The sequence below is a fragment of the Pan troglodytes genome, chromosome 17, assembly GCF_028858775.2.
Source record: "Pan troglodytes isolate AG18354 chromosome 17, NHGRI_mPanTro3-v2.0_pri, whole genome shotgun sequence".
NCBI lineage: Eukaryota > Metazoa > Chordata > Mammalia > Primates > Hominidae > Pan > Pan troglodytes.
Genome location: NC_072415.2, coordinates 17,353,787 through 17,369,177, shown reverse-complemented (window position 1 = coordinate 17,369,177; position 15,391 = coordinate 17,353,787). Strand labels below are relative to the sequence as shown.

At 46.5% G+C, this 15,391-nt stretch overlaps 1 protein-coding gene across 14 annotated transcripts in view; it reads left to right on the top strand.

Moving 5' to 3' along the window:
• The window catches only part of LDLRAD4 (low density lipoprotein receptor class A domain containing 4), a 436,354-nt gene that overhangs the window by 319,377 nt on the left and 101,586 nt on the right, over positions 1–15,391 (top strand). For 2 of the 14 annotated variants that reach the window (XM_054672295.2, XM_054672294.2), the window contains exon 2: positions 1–15,391. This exon is cut by the window's left edge and continues 63,736 nt beyond it; it is cut by the window's right edge and continues 47,693 nt beyond it. The exons of the other annotated variants lie outside the window; for them this stretch is intronic. The gene's annotated coding sequence lies outside the window, so the exon portion shown is untranslated. 14 annotated transcript variants of the gene reach the window in all.

Here is a 15,391-nt window from a genome sequence, read left to right as displayed (position 1 = left end):
GGAGTCTCTATTCTGTTCCATTGATCTGTATGTCTATCTGTATACCAATATCATTGTCTCTTGATTACTGTAGATTAATAGGAACTCTTGAATCAGGTTAAGTTCTCCAACCTTATCCCTTTTCAAGACTATTTTGGTTTTAGGTCTTTTCCTTTACATAGAAATTTTCAATTTAGTTTGTCAACTATTCGAAGAAGTATGCTAGGATTTTAATTGCAGCTGCACTGAATTGAAAGATTAATTTAGGAAGAATTTCCATCTTAATAATAGTGAATCTCGCAATTCATTAACATGGTATATCTCTCCATACACTAAGGTCTTTGATTTTCCTTTTATAATTTTCAGTGTACAGGCCATACACACCTTTCGTTAAATTTATTCCTAAGAATTTTTTATGCTCTTGTAAATGAAAGTATTTTAAAATTTTCATTTTAAGTCACTGCTGGTTTAAAGAAATACAGTTGATTTGTGTACATAAACCCTGTATTCTGTGACTTTGCTAAACTCCTTTATTTGTTCTAGCAGCTCTCTTGTGTATTCTCTAGACTTTTCTTGGCATAAAGTCATATCTTTTGAACAGAGACGCTGTTTTACATCTTTTTTTCCCAGCCTGTATGCCTTTAATGTCTTTTTTTTTTTTTTTACTTTACTGCACTGTTCAGAACCTTCAGTACAAACTTGAATAAAAGCATTTAAAAAAATAGGACATGCTTACTCTGTTCCTCATCTAAGATAGAAAGCAAGAGCTTTTTATGACTGAGTAGTAATATGAGCTGTATGTTTTTTGTAGGTACTTTTAATCAGATTGAGGAAGTCTCCTTCTGTTCCTACTTTGCTGGTAGTTTTTAAAATAAGTAAATGTTGAAATTTGTCAAATACTTTTTCTGCATCTATTGAAATGATTATATGTTTTTTTCAAATATTCTGTAATTATAATAAATTATATTGATTAAGTTTTCAGATATTAAACCAACCTTACATGTTTGGGATAAATCCCACTTGGCCATGATGTATTATTCCTTTTATATATTGTTAGATTCTGTTTGCTAAAATTTTGCTAAGGACTTTTGCATCTGGCTTCATTAGAGATATTGGTTTGTTGTCTTCTCTTTCTTATGATATGTTTATCTGGTTTGGTATCAGAGTAGTATTGGTTCATAAAATGAACAGAGAAATTGTCCTGTTTCCTCTGTTTTCTGAAATAATTTGCATAAGGTGGTATTATTTCCTCTTTAAATACAGTCACGCATTGCTTCCAGAAGGGGGTAGGTGTACTTACATAAACCTAGATGGTATAGCTGACTGCACACCTAGGCTATATGGCAGCAGTCCCCAACCTTTTTGACACCAGGGACCAGTTTCATGGAAGACAAATTTTTCCATGGACTGAGGGTGTGCAGGAGGATAGTTTCAGGATGAAACTGTTCTACCTCAGATAATCGTCATCAGGCATTAGTTAGATTCTCATAAGGAGCATGCAACCTAGATCCCTCACCTGCACAGTTCATAATGGGGCTCACACACCTGTGAGAATCTAATGCTGCTGCTGATCTGACAGGAGGCAGAGCTCAGGAGATAATGCTCCCTCACCCACCACTCACCTCCTGCTGTGCGGCCCAGTTCCTAACAGTCCATGAACCGGTACTGGTCTGCAGCCCAGAGGTTGGGGACCCCTGCCGTACAGTATAGCCTGCTGCTCCAACCACCATTATAAATGTGGTCCATCATTGACCAATACATTGTTATGAGGCACATAACTGTATTTAATAGGATTCATCAGAGAAACCACCTGGGCCTGGAATTTGTGTGTGTGTGTGAGAAAGAAAGAGAAAAAGGGAGAGATTTAATTATTACTTCGATTATTTAACTGATACAGGGCTCTTCAGTTTTTCTGTTCTTTCTTATATTCGTTATCATAATTTATATCTTTCAAGAAATTTGTCCATTTTCATCTAACTTGTGAAATCTATTGGCACAAAATTATTTATAATACTGTTTATGAGCCTTTTAATATCTGTAGGATCTGTAGTGGTATTTCCTCTTTTGTTCTTGATCTTGGTTATTTATGTCTTCCCTGTTTTCTTCTTGCCAGTCTAGCTAGAGAACTTATCAGATTTGTTGATCTTGTCAAATACCCAGCTTTTCTCTTCATTCATTTTTCTCTATTACTTTTCTACTTTTTATTGAATTGTGTTCTTATCTTTATTATCTCTTTCCATTTACTTACTTTGGAGTTTGTTTTTCTTTTTCTGATTTCTTAAGGTGAGAATTTAGAGAATTGATTTTATGTCTTCTTTTATAACACAAGCACTTGAAGCTGTAGACATTCCTGTAAGCACCAATTTAGCTGTATCTCACAAATTTTTAACTGTTTTATTTTTACTGTGATTCAATTCAAAATATTTTCCAGGTTTCCCCATATTTTTTTCACCCATTTTAAAGAATGGGATAGTGGAGTATAAATGAGAGAAAAAAACGCAGCTTTCCATTCACATATTTCTTGGATGTGAAGAGTCTCATTTAAAATTTTGATGTCTATGATTTTTTTTTTTTTTGAGACAAGGTCTCAGTCTTGCCCAGGCTGGAGTGCAGTGGCACAATCTCAGCTCACTGCAACTTCCGCCTCCTGGGTTCAAGCGATTCTCCCACCTCAGCCTCCCCATTAGCTGGGACTACAGGTGTATGCCAGTATTCCCAGATAATTTTTGTATTCTGGAGTACAGACAGGGTTTCACCACGTTGACTGAGTTGGTCTCGAACTCCTGACCTCAAGTGATCTGCCCACCTTGGCCTCCCAAAGTGCTGGGATGACAGGCATGAGCCACTGTGCCTGGCCTTATGACTCTTACTGTTACTGGGAATAAGCCTTCCTCAGGGAAGTCAGGCTCTGGTTAGGGCTTATGGCTCTAGAGTTTATCTGCTTAATGATGTCTTTGAAGAAATGATGAGTAATCTTCTTCTTATTTGTCCCTAGGAGGGAAATTAGGGTTAGGGTTTTTGTACGTCCTTGGCTCTTAATGAGAAATTCAGTTTCCTTTGGTGTAACTTTTGATTTTGGCTTTAATTCGCCTCCCCGCGTTACAAAGAAAAAACAGAGAAGTAGTTTCTGCCAAGTACTCTTTTTCTCAGAGTAGAGTGATTGCTTTTATAGGCTTGTTTGAGTGATAAAAGCTTGTTGGGAAATCATCTTTATGCCTTCCCTGCAATGCTTTATTTCGAGACCTCTGGGGAGACATGGGGTCCAGGAAATGGGTGGGGAGCATGTGACTGTGTGAGCACAAGGACCCACGTCAGGGAGCAACTGTGTGCTTGTTTGAACACCAGCTAGCTGAAGGAAGAGGTTATTCAGGTAATTGCTCAGTCCCTAAATGTAGCTCAATTTCCTTTTGTTATATTTGCATAGAAAAAGAGCTGTTCAAGGGAGGAACCAGAACACGAAAAAGCTAGTATTTCTCTTTTGCCAATAGGAAAAACAGATGCAAGCTCTTCTTGACTTAGTATCCTTCACTACAGAAAGCCCTTTTATGTTTTTGTGGATAAACATAGATTATTTTCCACCCCCTTTCCTCCTCTTTCAAGATGGCTATCTGACTCCATGCACCTATTTAGTATTTATCACTGTTGTGATATTTGTGCTTTCTTATTTGCCCAAATGGGAGAAGCAAATGAAGTAGGTATCATGATCATTGTGTCTTGGTGGGAGGAAAGACATGACATCTGAAATTAGTGGGACTAATGTAAGGATTGATATTTTCATATTTGCTCAGTTGCATCCTGGGTTAAGCACATTCAACAGGTAAAGAATTCACTGTCTAATTATAATTCTTCTTTCAAAAAAGAAACCCATAGTGCATAAAAAAGAAGTGTAACCAATGTCAACACTGGAAGGGAGAAACAGGTGCTGGCAGACAAATGTCCTGACATGGGGCCACGTTGCTATGCCTTGGGCTGGCTATGGCCACCTGGGTCCTTGAAGACCACTGTCAGCCCACAGGCAAAGTCCTGTAGGCCCTGACACCCCCAGGGGTGGGGCCGATGGAGCCAGGGTCACCCGCATGCCAAAGCTCCTTCTGGCCCAAGAACAGGGAAATGAGGAAAGTCCACAGTCAGAAGTTACGCAGCCAGATGCCAGGGAGGTTGAGTAAAACGGAATATTTTGTTTTGTTTGTTTTCATGCCAAATCTTCCCAATTTATCTGTGTTTGTCTTTTTTAAAAAATACAAGTTTTAAAAAAACTAGCAAAAGATATGGGCCAAGAAATTGAGATCCCCGTAATTCTTTGTTTAGTCTGTAAGGCAGAGTAGATTTGCATCTGAAATTAAATGGCCATTGAATAAACACAGGGACTCAATATTTGTAAGGGCACTAATGTTTGCAGATGTCTGCAGTTGTTAAGGGCAAGCCAAGGAAACAGGAAATGCTGGGACTCATATTTTTTTTCTGGAAGAAATGGGCATTCCAAATGCATCCTATATAACCTTTTTTTTTTCTTCTTCTTCAGGTACATCCATAATAGTTTCTGAAAGGTATTCAATCCTGGTGGAGAGCTGGAGATGTGTTTATGCTGGGGGTTGTTAAATATATTTACAGCCTTTTCAGAGAGTTCCGTAGGGGTTCGTCAGTGGTTATTTATTAGTCTGCTTCAACATCTGCTGGCTGGAAAATAATCTGTCCAAGGCAATTCACAGGAACATTATAAATTGCTTCCGATTATAATGAGCAGTAGGAAAGGTAATTTGAGGGAAATTCCACACATGTTAGTTACAGCGTGTCAGGAGCAAGATCTGGTGTGAAATGCCCAGAGAATCAGTGTCTGCTGATAACAGTTATAAGATGGAAGGTTCTGGGTGTCTCGACCGTGTTTTTCTTCCTGTCTCACTTCTGGGCTTGCTGGGCAACTTGCCTGCTTGCTGGGGTTCTTTGGAGCCCGTGGGCACCTTCATGTGGGCACTGAGCAGAGCCAGCCCTGCCCCTTCCTGCAGGCACTGCCAGCGGTCCCTGAGTGGAGGTGGAGGTGGAAACCTTGAGTGTTGAGGTCCCTGGGGGCTGCTGCATTCTAGTTTCCAAGACAGAGTCTGCAGAGCTGTGGCAACCCTCAGAGGCCCACACACACCTCCAAAGCCAGCCCGACCCTGCAAGGCACTCTCACCGGGGTATAAATTGGTGCTGCCATTTTGGAAGACATTGGAGGAAAACGCAACAAAATGTAAAATGTGTAGACCATTCTCCTCAGCAGTTCAGACCAATGACAACAATAACTATTCAAGGACACTCATTGCAGCAGTGAAATGCGTGGTTCACTTTAAGTTGCTTATTATAATACTGAAAACTTGGACTGACATTAACCAGTGCCAACAATAGGGACTTGGTTAAAGAAATTACAGAAGGAAATTCACTCTATACTGTTCAGTGGAAAACAATCAGTGAGAAGCATTTGCTCATATATGCAAAAGGGTGTGCACACTTGGGTGTGTGTACCGAGATTACTGGAAGAACAGTGTGAAGAGTGATCTCCTCAGGTGGTGGGAGTCCCAGCTTCCTTTGTGAGACATGAGCATGTGGAGACTAGAACTGGTCTTTCTCATAGAAAGACTGTTGGTTCCGGTGTTCTGCACTCTGCACGTTTCTACTAATAATTAAAATACTTACTGCCTCTGAGATGCCTCCAGACACCCTTCTGAATCACAGTGTTCAGAAATGCTCTCTAAATCAGGAAGGTGTGGATGACCTTTGGACCTTCCCTGGTGTGAGGAGTTTAGCACACTGAGAGTAATATATGAAAAAGACCGCCAGGCGTGGTGGCTCACACTTGTGATCCCAGCACTTTGGGAGACCAAGCCAGGAGGATAGCTTAAGGCCAGGAGCTCGAGACCAGCCTGGACAACATAGTGAGATGTTGTCTCTACAAATATAGCCCAAAAAAATTAGTGGGGTGTGGTGGTGCATGTCTATGGTCCCAGCTACTGGGGAGGCTGGGGTGGGAGGATCCCTTGAGCCCAGGAGTTGAAGGTTGCAGTGAGCTGTGATCATGCCACCGCACTCCAGCCCTGGCAACAGAGTAAGACCCTGATTCTAAAAAAGGAAAAAGGTCACTCTCTACTCAAGTTCTACTTATATAACAGCAATGCAGCTCTCTTCATAAAGCTGGCTGTTGTGTAGTTTATGTTGGGGAATCAGTTCATGGTTTAAAAAGTTCTGTCAATGCAGAGAACAAGCCGGTGTGTTTTATGGAGAGGCTGTTTAATCTCCACTGTGGGACAGTAAATATTTGGCTGTTGCATCATCGTGAAGCTTATGATCACAGTCTGGCGCCATCTCCCTCCTCGCCTGGAGTCTGATCTGTCCCGGCCCAGTGTCCTCCAGGACCCTGGCCCCTCATGCCTCTGTGCTTGCGCGTGTGCCATTTCCTCTCTCCAGAGGACCTTTCCTGCCTAGGACTCATCATTGTCCCCTCCCTGGTAAGCCATCCCCGACCTTCCAGGCAGAACCTGCTGGCTTCTCCTCAGCACTTTGCATGGATTTCTGTCACAGTCCTGGGTGCACTGTGTCGCCCTCTCTATGTGTCAGCCTCCCGTCCCCTACCGTGGGCTCCTCCAGGGAGGTGTGGACATTCATCCTCTTCCAGGCAGCCCTCAGGAATCCAGGGAGAAGATAAGGAGGCGGGGCGGGCGGAGGGGGGTGCTCCACACACTCAGAACACTTTCCTCTGCACTTACTTCATTCTGGTTTTTCTTTTGGGTCCTTGGTGTTTTTAAATAAACCCTTTCCTGTAGTTTGCTCCCCTTCCATGGAGGGCTGTTTCGAGCACAGATCTGCTGGGTGTCTGTATTTACAAAGAGAAGGGGCCACTCGTGTGTGAGCAGCACCGAGGGACAGAGGTACCTTGCCTGCTTGTGTCCCCTCCAAGTCCTTCTGATATTTTCCTTTCCAGCTGTTGCCTAGTTTCCTGGTATTAAGGAGAATCAACTCTCTGGATAAACGTGGTAAATATGGCCCATAGTCCCATCTTTTTACAGGCATTTTTTACACCTGGAGCAGCCAGAGGACGCATGCATGGCTCTTCGGAAGGTAATTTAGGGATCACCCATGTAAGTTTCCTAAGGATTTCTTTAACATGGTTCTTCTGATTCAGTCCGGCCAGTTAAATCTAAATCCGCCCCTGAAAGCCATCTGGTGTGGATAACAAGCCCACAAATGAGCAGTCAGCTTTTTGTGCCCTTTAGGGCCTGGGACAACCATGGGATCTAAAAGGGGCTGGAACTAGAGGTCTTGAGCTCCTGTTCCTAAAATCATCTTCATCTTATATCTGCAGCCTTCTCCTGCCACAGCATGCACCCACACATGCGAGCCTCCCGGGTACTGTCATCCTGAATTCTGAGACCATCCAGCACTTCCTTTAGTTTTGCCCTAGTGCTGTTGACTTTTGTTTACTGAAGAGTGTGCTGGAGGCAGGACAAGGGACATGGAAGGCTGCAATTTAAGAGTCTAAAAGGTTTTAGAACCCTGAAGGAGGTTTAACAAGCTGAATTGAAGAATAAGACCTTTTTCAACTGGAGAGAATTTACATGATTGCATTATTGTTAAAATTAACATCTCATCTATTAAAAGCATTTGTAGATTATCTTTGTACCTTCACTTTCTTTGTCTGCCTTACATTAGGTCTCAGAGGTAGATTGGTGGAGTCACCTGGAGTTTGTTGGTGACTTGGGGTTTGGCTGGCCTGTGGAGTCAGCCAGACTCTAGCTCTGATCCAGATTCTGCCCTTTATCTCCTCTGTGCCCTTGGGAAAGTCAGTGAAACTTTCTGAGCCACAGTTTCTCCAATAAGGAAAAACGACCGCCAACGGGGCTACCTGTTGAGCCCTACCTCCAACAGGGCTGCTGGGAGGATTAGTCAAAGAGATGTCTGTGAGGGAAACCAGCACAGACTCTGGCATGGAGTATGTACCCGGGGATACCAGGACGAGGCCTGCCCCGAACGTGCATGCCCACATACGTGCATACGTGTGGACGTGCACATGCATGCACACAGTGTGCACACAGGGTGAGGCACCGTGAAGCTGAGGCCGCACTTCTGGGCTTTCAGCCTTGGCATTGTGGTTTCCATCGCTGGGCCTGCTATGAAGCCACGCTGCTTTTCAGAAATACCTTCAGAAATGAGATTGGGAAACTTTAGTGAAAAACGTGTTGATTGCCTGAGGCACTGCTCTGCCTCCGGGCTGTTTTCCTGGAGTGTGATTTCCCCATCAGAGTGCTGCAGTGGGCCAGGGACTTGTCTAGGGTACCGTGGAGGCACAACTGTTGATTATGTTAATAGGATAAACAAACCTTCTTTGACACCATAAATAGCAGACGCTGTGCTTTCCTCCCCACCTCCTGGGCAGGGAAAATATTTGAAGCTGGAAGGAATTGAGCCCTGAGCTTAATACAGTTACAGGCCCAGAAAGAAAACAAAGATGGGTACAAAGATGTGTTTTCAGGAGACAGAAAATTGTGAAATCAACCCATCAGTCGGCCCAGGACTGGCTCACCTTGAGTGGCTCCTGGTACAGTGACTGCTGTGGATGGCAGCCTGCATGGTGGATGGGAAAGCGGAGTTCGTGTGGGAGACAGAGCTCTCGCGAAGCTGTGGTGTTTTCTCTTAAGTAGGCTAGAATGGAGGACAACTTACAGGTAGACCTAACTGCAACCTGTCGACAGTGAAGCTAAAGTCCGAACACACCCGTCACCTTTCAGAGGACAGACAGAAGCCATCTTTATAATAGTGATTTTGCACAGACCAAGGAGAGGCTAGGTCCAACCGTTTCAGATGCCGCCAGGAAAAAGGGTCCAACTCCCTAGAGCACATCAGAAGGTTAGACATCATGGCAGGTGATGGTTTGTCTTTTTTTTTTTTTTTTTAATGTGCTCCTTTTATTTTCCAAATTTTCTAAAATGAACAAGTATTACTTTTATAATTGAAAGTATTATTAGAGAAAACATACATTAAACTTTCTTAGAATGTAAACACCCACTGTGTGAAGTCAGTCCCAAAGTTTTAACGGCCACGCAATCTAGCCTTATCCAGTGGTGCTCCCCAGAAGGTCCTCAGCTGAGAGAGTGGGGTGGCGTTAGTGGCCTCCTGTTGATGGCCCAGCTGATTGCAGGGGATCTCTGGGATGCTGCTGATGGAGTACCTGGGAAGATGGCTCCAGGACTCTGAAGGGCTGCGTGTTTTTAATCTTGCTCCTCGAGCCCCAGCCTCTTTGACCACATCATTGAGCTGCGCACGTTCAGGGCAGACGCCTGGAACTGGAGAGCTCTAGGGAAGCAAAGGGGACTCCTCGGGGACTCTGATCTTTATGTCCAAATTACATATCAACGAATCCTTTTGGCAACACCAAAATGTATGGTGAGCCCTTAGTTAAAGTGTGGGAAAACATGAAAATGATCAAATATGAAGTTTGCAGATTAAGACCAATTCAGTGGCCCTCCATTGACCAGCGAGAGAATCATCCTGTGTCATCTTGTCTTGTCCTGCTGGGATCCACTAATGGCTTTCTCCTTTATGGAGTCCTGTGCTGAGGCCAGCAGTAGCTCTGGTTACTCTTCCACACACACACCTTCTTCTAGCAGCCGGCCATGAGCAGTGCGGTTTCTTAGCTGCAAACAAGCTGCGGGAACTGAGGAGGGTGGGAAACTGGCGGGGCAGGAAAGAGACAGGAGATGTTATGGAGCCAAGCAAGCTAATTTATGACACCAGGCATACTCAGTGCCTGCTGTGCACAGGTCACAGTGGGGTGGAGCCTTCAAGGGGTGGAACATGTAACCACAGCTCAAAAGTCAGGGAAAGCCAATGGGGCAGTTGGAGGCTGGGAAGGACCCAACAGGTGAGAGTCAGTGGGCTTCATTTGGGAAGTCATAGTCACAGAGCTGTCCTCAATCCTAAGCCAAGAGGGAGTTTCTTAGCAGCAGCAGTGAAGGATAGGGTCGGGATGCAGTGTTCATAACTGTGGGATCACAGGCCCATTACCTTCCCCCTCTGGACCTAAGTTCCCTACCTGTGAAGTGAGAGCCTGAGGCTGTTCGGGATTAGGGCAGATGGTTTAGCCCCTGCTTGGTGGGGAGTGGGTGGTAAAAGTCAACAACAGTTGAGGCAGGGGACTGGGTTTGTGTGCACAGATGGACAGATGGGTGCATTCAGCCTGGACCCAATGGCTGTCACTCATCAAGTGGAAGGTCAAGGGGTAAGGGAGGGGAGTTCAGTGAGGCAACTGTGCAGGGGAACCAGCAGGCCAACTCCACCACTAACTGCTGCTCGGGAGTAATTTGTCTAACTGAAGTGGCTCGACAATAAAAGATTGAAGATGGCCTCCCCTCCCCTCCCTTCCCCTCCCTCCCCCCTCCCCTCTTGCTTGCCTGACAGAGTCTTGCCCTGTTGCCCAGGCTGGAGTGCAGTGGTGCAATCATAGCTCATAGCAGCCTCAAATTCCCAGGCTCAAGCGATTCTCCTGCCTCAGCCTCCTGAGTACCTGGGACTACAGGTGTGCACCACCATGCCTGGCTAATTTTTGCATTTTTTGTAGAGACAGGGTCTTGCTATGTTACCCAGCCTGGGTGGTTTTTTTTTTAAATACCACACACTACTGCCATGTGATGTCACTGAATAACACTGGTGGCATTACTCAGTACCCTGGCACAAAAGTAGTCCGTGTGTGCAGGGAACTTCATGCAAGCTCATTAGGCCTGATGCTGTCGGGCACGTGGTTCCCCCATCCGCCATCCCCACTTTCTCAGCTTAGAGAAAGCAGTGATCTCTGAGGATTCTGTCGCTGACATCAGTGAGGGGCTTGCCAGATGATGAAGCGGCACAGAAAGGCAGTGTCTCTGTTAGGTTATGAAATAGCCACACAGAAAGCCAGTTGGCTTGGAGAGGGGGTTTCACTGATCTCCCTTGACAGAGGAGTCCCCTTCTTTTTCATTTACAACACTTGAGATGAGAACATTTGACATTTTGGCTGGTGAGGTGACACTGCGCAGCTGTTGTAATTTTTGCCATCTTGAAATTTATTGATGCTAGATAAGATTGCAGTGGGCCCCGATGTTGACAAGTAGAGCTCTTGTGCCAGTGAGAATTGTGCATCTGTCTTCCTTTGTTAACCTGCTTTCTGTTACTGACTTTATTTCCATTAAGTCATCCTTTGAGGTAGGAAGGAAGAAAATGTACCACTTCGTCATTTACTCGAGTAGCATCCATTAGGGTCCAATGATTTTAAAGTTACAGTCACAGATTCTGGGCTTCTTTGAAAGCTAAAACTATTTGAAAAATTAACTTTCTGCACAAGCTACTTGAGGGTAAAAACAATGTCTTAAACTTGTTAGATGATCCACCAGTGTCTAACTTTGTGCGTCTGCTGTATCAGTGTCACAGGATCCTTAGGGTGTTGCTTCACCTGCTGGAAACCTTGTAGCCAGTGGCACCTTTGACTGAGTTTTGCTCAGGCCCACTGGGCTCGTTCTGCCCACTCGACCTGGCAGGCTGCACTTGGCTTTCACTCCTGGCCCAGATCCCACACCTGTCAAGGGCGAGCCAGGTGCAGAGTGGCGAGGGGTGCATGAGTGAGTGAGCGTGGAGTGTGGCCACTGTACATGGCCAGGCATGCTGTCTGCAATGGGGTGGGCAGCTCCTTGCTGTGGCTGGACCAGGCATACCATAAGCGGCTTCCACTGTGGACACCGGGGAAGATGGTGGTGCCCAGAAGTTTGGAAATGCTAGGAAGTGCAGAGCCCCAAAGAGGGTGTCACAGCCCTGGCTCAGGGAGCTCCTCCTATGTCTGGGCTCCCCAAAGGGCTGCAGCTTTTCTCTCATTCTCTCTTCTCTCCTTCTTGTCACCCACAACATGGCAAGCAGGAGGGTGTGTTTCAGGCCTGTTTGTGTTACAGCTCTTTCAGTCCCACCATTCAGTAGGTCCTGAGTTCTTGTCCTGCATCCAGAAGAATGAGGTACGCAGACAACTGGAGGGTGAGCAAGTCAAAGAGGTGCTTTATTGAGTGACAGTATAGTTCTCATGAGTCCCGAGGTGGGTAGCTCCTATCCACAGGCAGGTCGTTCTGACAAATGCAGCTCTCAGCAGAGAGGAGACCCAGAGTGGGTAGCTCCTCTCTGCAGGCAGGTCATCTTGTCATCTGCCTGAGTCTGGCTGAGTCTGGGGGGTTTTATGGGCTTCAGAAGGGAGGAAGTAGATGCTGATTGGTCCATAGGCAGCCATTGGCAGGCCTGGAAAAAGCACCGTAAGTTCTCACTCTGGCCAGAAGGTGGGGTTTCACCAGGGACCTGCCCCTTTCCACCCAGGAGCCTGTCTGCCTCCTGCTGCTGTTCATGGCATTCATGGCGCCCAGGCTGTTGGTGCCAAGGGGTGCCTGCAAGCCCAGGCTGAGCCACTTTCAGCACCCCCTTGGCCTCCTTCCCCTGCTTGTTGGCACCCAAAGTCCAGAAGGGGCCAAGGGCAAGGGGCTGGGATGTCAGTGCCACTCCAAGTATGTGCACACCTGGTCAGGTCGTAATAGTGCCTGGGCTCAGCCACAAGTTTGCTTCAAAATTGGAGTGGGTGCTGGGAGTGGGGAGAGGCCAGGCAGTGGGAGCAGGCACTTCCAAGCCTGCTGGGGCACGGGGTGGTTTCTGGGCCTCCAAGAGTCCAGGGGTGCAGGGATGCCCATGTCCACAGCTGTGGCTGGGGGGCTGCAGCTATGCCTGGGAGAGTGGGGCTCCTGCCCCACCAACTTGGAAAGGGTTAGGGCTCCCACCTGTTCCTGGCTCCTGCCTGCTCCAGGGAGCACATGGCCCCACCCATGCCTCCCCTGCTGCAGCCAGCATCATGGCAGCGGCCATTCTAGACAGGCCATTGCTGCCATCATTTGTACCTAATAAATATGAGATGGGATAATGCAAGGAATACTTTTTTCATTTTACCATCTCAAGATGGGGAATCTATTAATTATTTCATGAGTCCTAAAGCAACTTCTTGAATATTCAGCTCCCCAAAAGCAAACAGCTACTTAGCCTAGCTGATTCTACAGGGAGTTGCATTTCGCTTTTGTCACAAATGGATGCTGGTGTGTGCCTCACAAAGTCATAGTTGCATGTGGTGTGGGGGTGGGCTGGTTGAGATGGCATTATGATGTTTCAGAAAAGCTGTGTAAAGATGAGAAATATTTGCATCCAGACACAGAGGGAGGCACCATGCCAGCATGTAATTTGCCAAGCTCCCTGCTGGCAGTTTAAATGCCCTGTTGATTTTATTAAACATTCTTAATAAGAAGTTGGAGTTTTGTTTAGGCTAAAACCATAATGAAAACAGCTGTCTTCATTTCTCAGAAACAGTGAGATTGTGCAAGGATGAGGAATCACGCTGGATAGTGGAGCTGCCATGGGCCCCAGCTGGGGTGCTCCCCATGGAAGGTACTGGGGATGTCCATCAGGTGCTTCTGGGAAAGGGCCCAGGAAGACCAGACGGTTCTGTTCAGTTTATTTTATTCACGGAGGCATTTTAATGGGAGAACAGATCTATAATTGTGTTTTAACATTGTCTGAAAAAGGGAACTGAATCTGAGTGTCTGAGCTGTGAGCGTGAAACATAGAAAGGCCGTGGCTACCAAGAGCAGAGGACAGTGGGTTCTGCTGGAAGAGGGAGGAAACTTAGAGAACAAAGAGTTAAAATTAGCCCCGGCTGGACCATGTGTGCCGTAGACCAGCAGCACCCTATGCAGCTGGGGCAGCCTTATTTTAGTCTGTCCAATTTTAAAGCTTCTGGCATTTGGTTGTCTTGCTTCCTTGTTTTTTCTGGGGAAGCCAGCAGCAGACAGGTCAAGAAGGCAATTTTGCCATCAAACAGAACTAGGTTCAAATTCAGGCACCACCACTTTAGAAGCCAGGGAAACTTGGGCAAGAGTCTTCATTTCTCTGAGCTGCATTTCTTCTGTATAATGGAGATGATAATTCTGCCTCGTGGATTCTTCTGAACTGCTGCCATCATCCAACTAGCATATTTTAATCCAGCAACCTTTTTCTTTCTTGGAGCATTGGCCACATGCCCACACAGGAAGAAAGCAGACACAGTTGCTGTCTACAAGGGGGCAATGGGCTTACTATCTACTTAACATAAGACTTGAAAACAGATTACCACAACATGACAACGTAAGTTCTATCATGGAAAAGGGTTCCAACAAAATGTTATAGTGGTCTTGGAGGGAGAATAAGGGGCAGCTTCATGAGGAATATAAAAACACAGAGCCCTGAGCTGACAGACACACACTTCACATGTAATAGGCAAATGGTTTCATTCACAGAATTGTTTCATTTCTGTGGAGGGAAAGCTAGCATAGGAAAAAAACCTTCAACTGGTTGGTGTTACGCAAATTATGATGGATGAAAACAAAATTCTTGAACCTGTCATGGGTCTGTGGAGAGACGTAATACTGGGAGCTGCAGAGGGCTCGGAATAAGTCAAAGCTCGAGGGGCTAGAGGGTGTCTGGACGGCTTACATCATAAACACATGCTGTGAGAATGAGAAGGCGTCCCTGAGGACGGCCAGGAGGAAGGCTCAAGGCATGAGTGCTGGCGGTGTTGATGCCATCAAGACGATGAGTCCCGCCGAGCAGCCTTCCACAGTGGGCTTAGGAAATGGCAGCCTTGGGAGCTGACCCCTGCCAAAACGTAAGCCGAGGAAGATGAGAGGGGCCTGGCTGACAGCCCTCCGGCCATCCAGATCTAGGGGCGATGGAGAGAGCCTGGGAAGAGTGAGACTCCAAGTCCGAGTCCCGCTGTGAGTGGTGTCCAGACCCTGGCTCCGAGTCCCGCTGTGAGTGGTGTCCAGACCCTGGCTCCAAGTCCCTTCCTCTGCGAGCAGGCAGGGCCGACTTCTGTTTGGGATGTCCCATTCTTTGCCTCCCTTGGGCCCCCTCCTATGAGTACAGAGGCTGTCACCGTGGGCGGAGATGGCTGGCCACACCACCCTCCAGTCATGCCCCCTCTGTGCTCATTCTCATCACCCAGCCCAGGGGCTTGACCTCTGCCTCTGGGGGATAGCAGAGCACTGGGCCCTTCTTATCTTCCGTGTGCCTCCACAGCAATTTTCTATGCATCTCTAAATTACACCCCTACGGCCAGTGCCACTTCCTAACTCGCCTCAGGACCCACTGTTTGACTTCACCTCCAACGGCCACGAGCAAAATAGTGTCATCGGGCGCCAACAGCAACCCTCTTTCTTCCCACCCTCAGCAATGTGGGGGCCTGTCCGACAGAGCAGCAGCGAGGGTCCCCCACAACCCTGGGACAGCTGTGCTGACCTTCCTATCAGGGCCACCTTGTAGAGACATCTTGATTAAGTGCTCCTGTTGTGTGTCCTACCGAGGA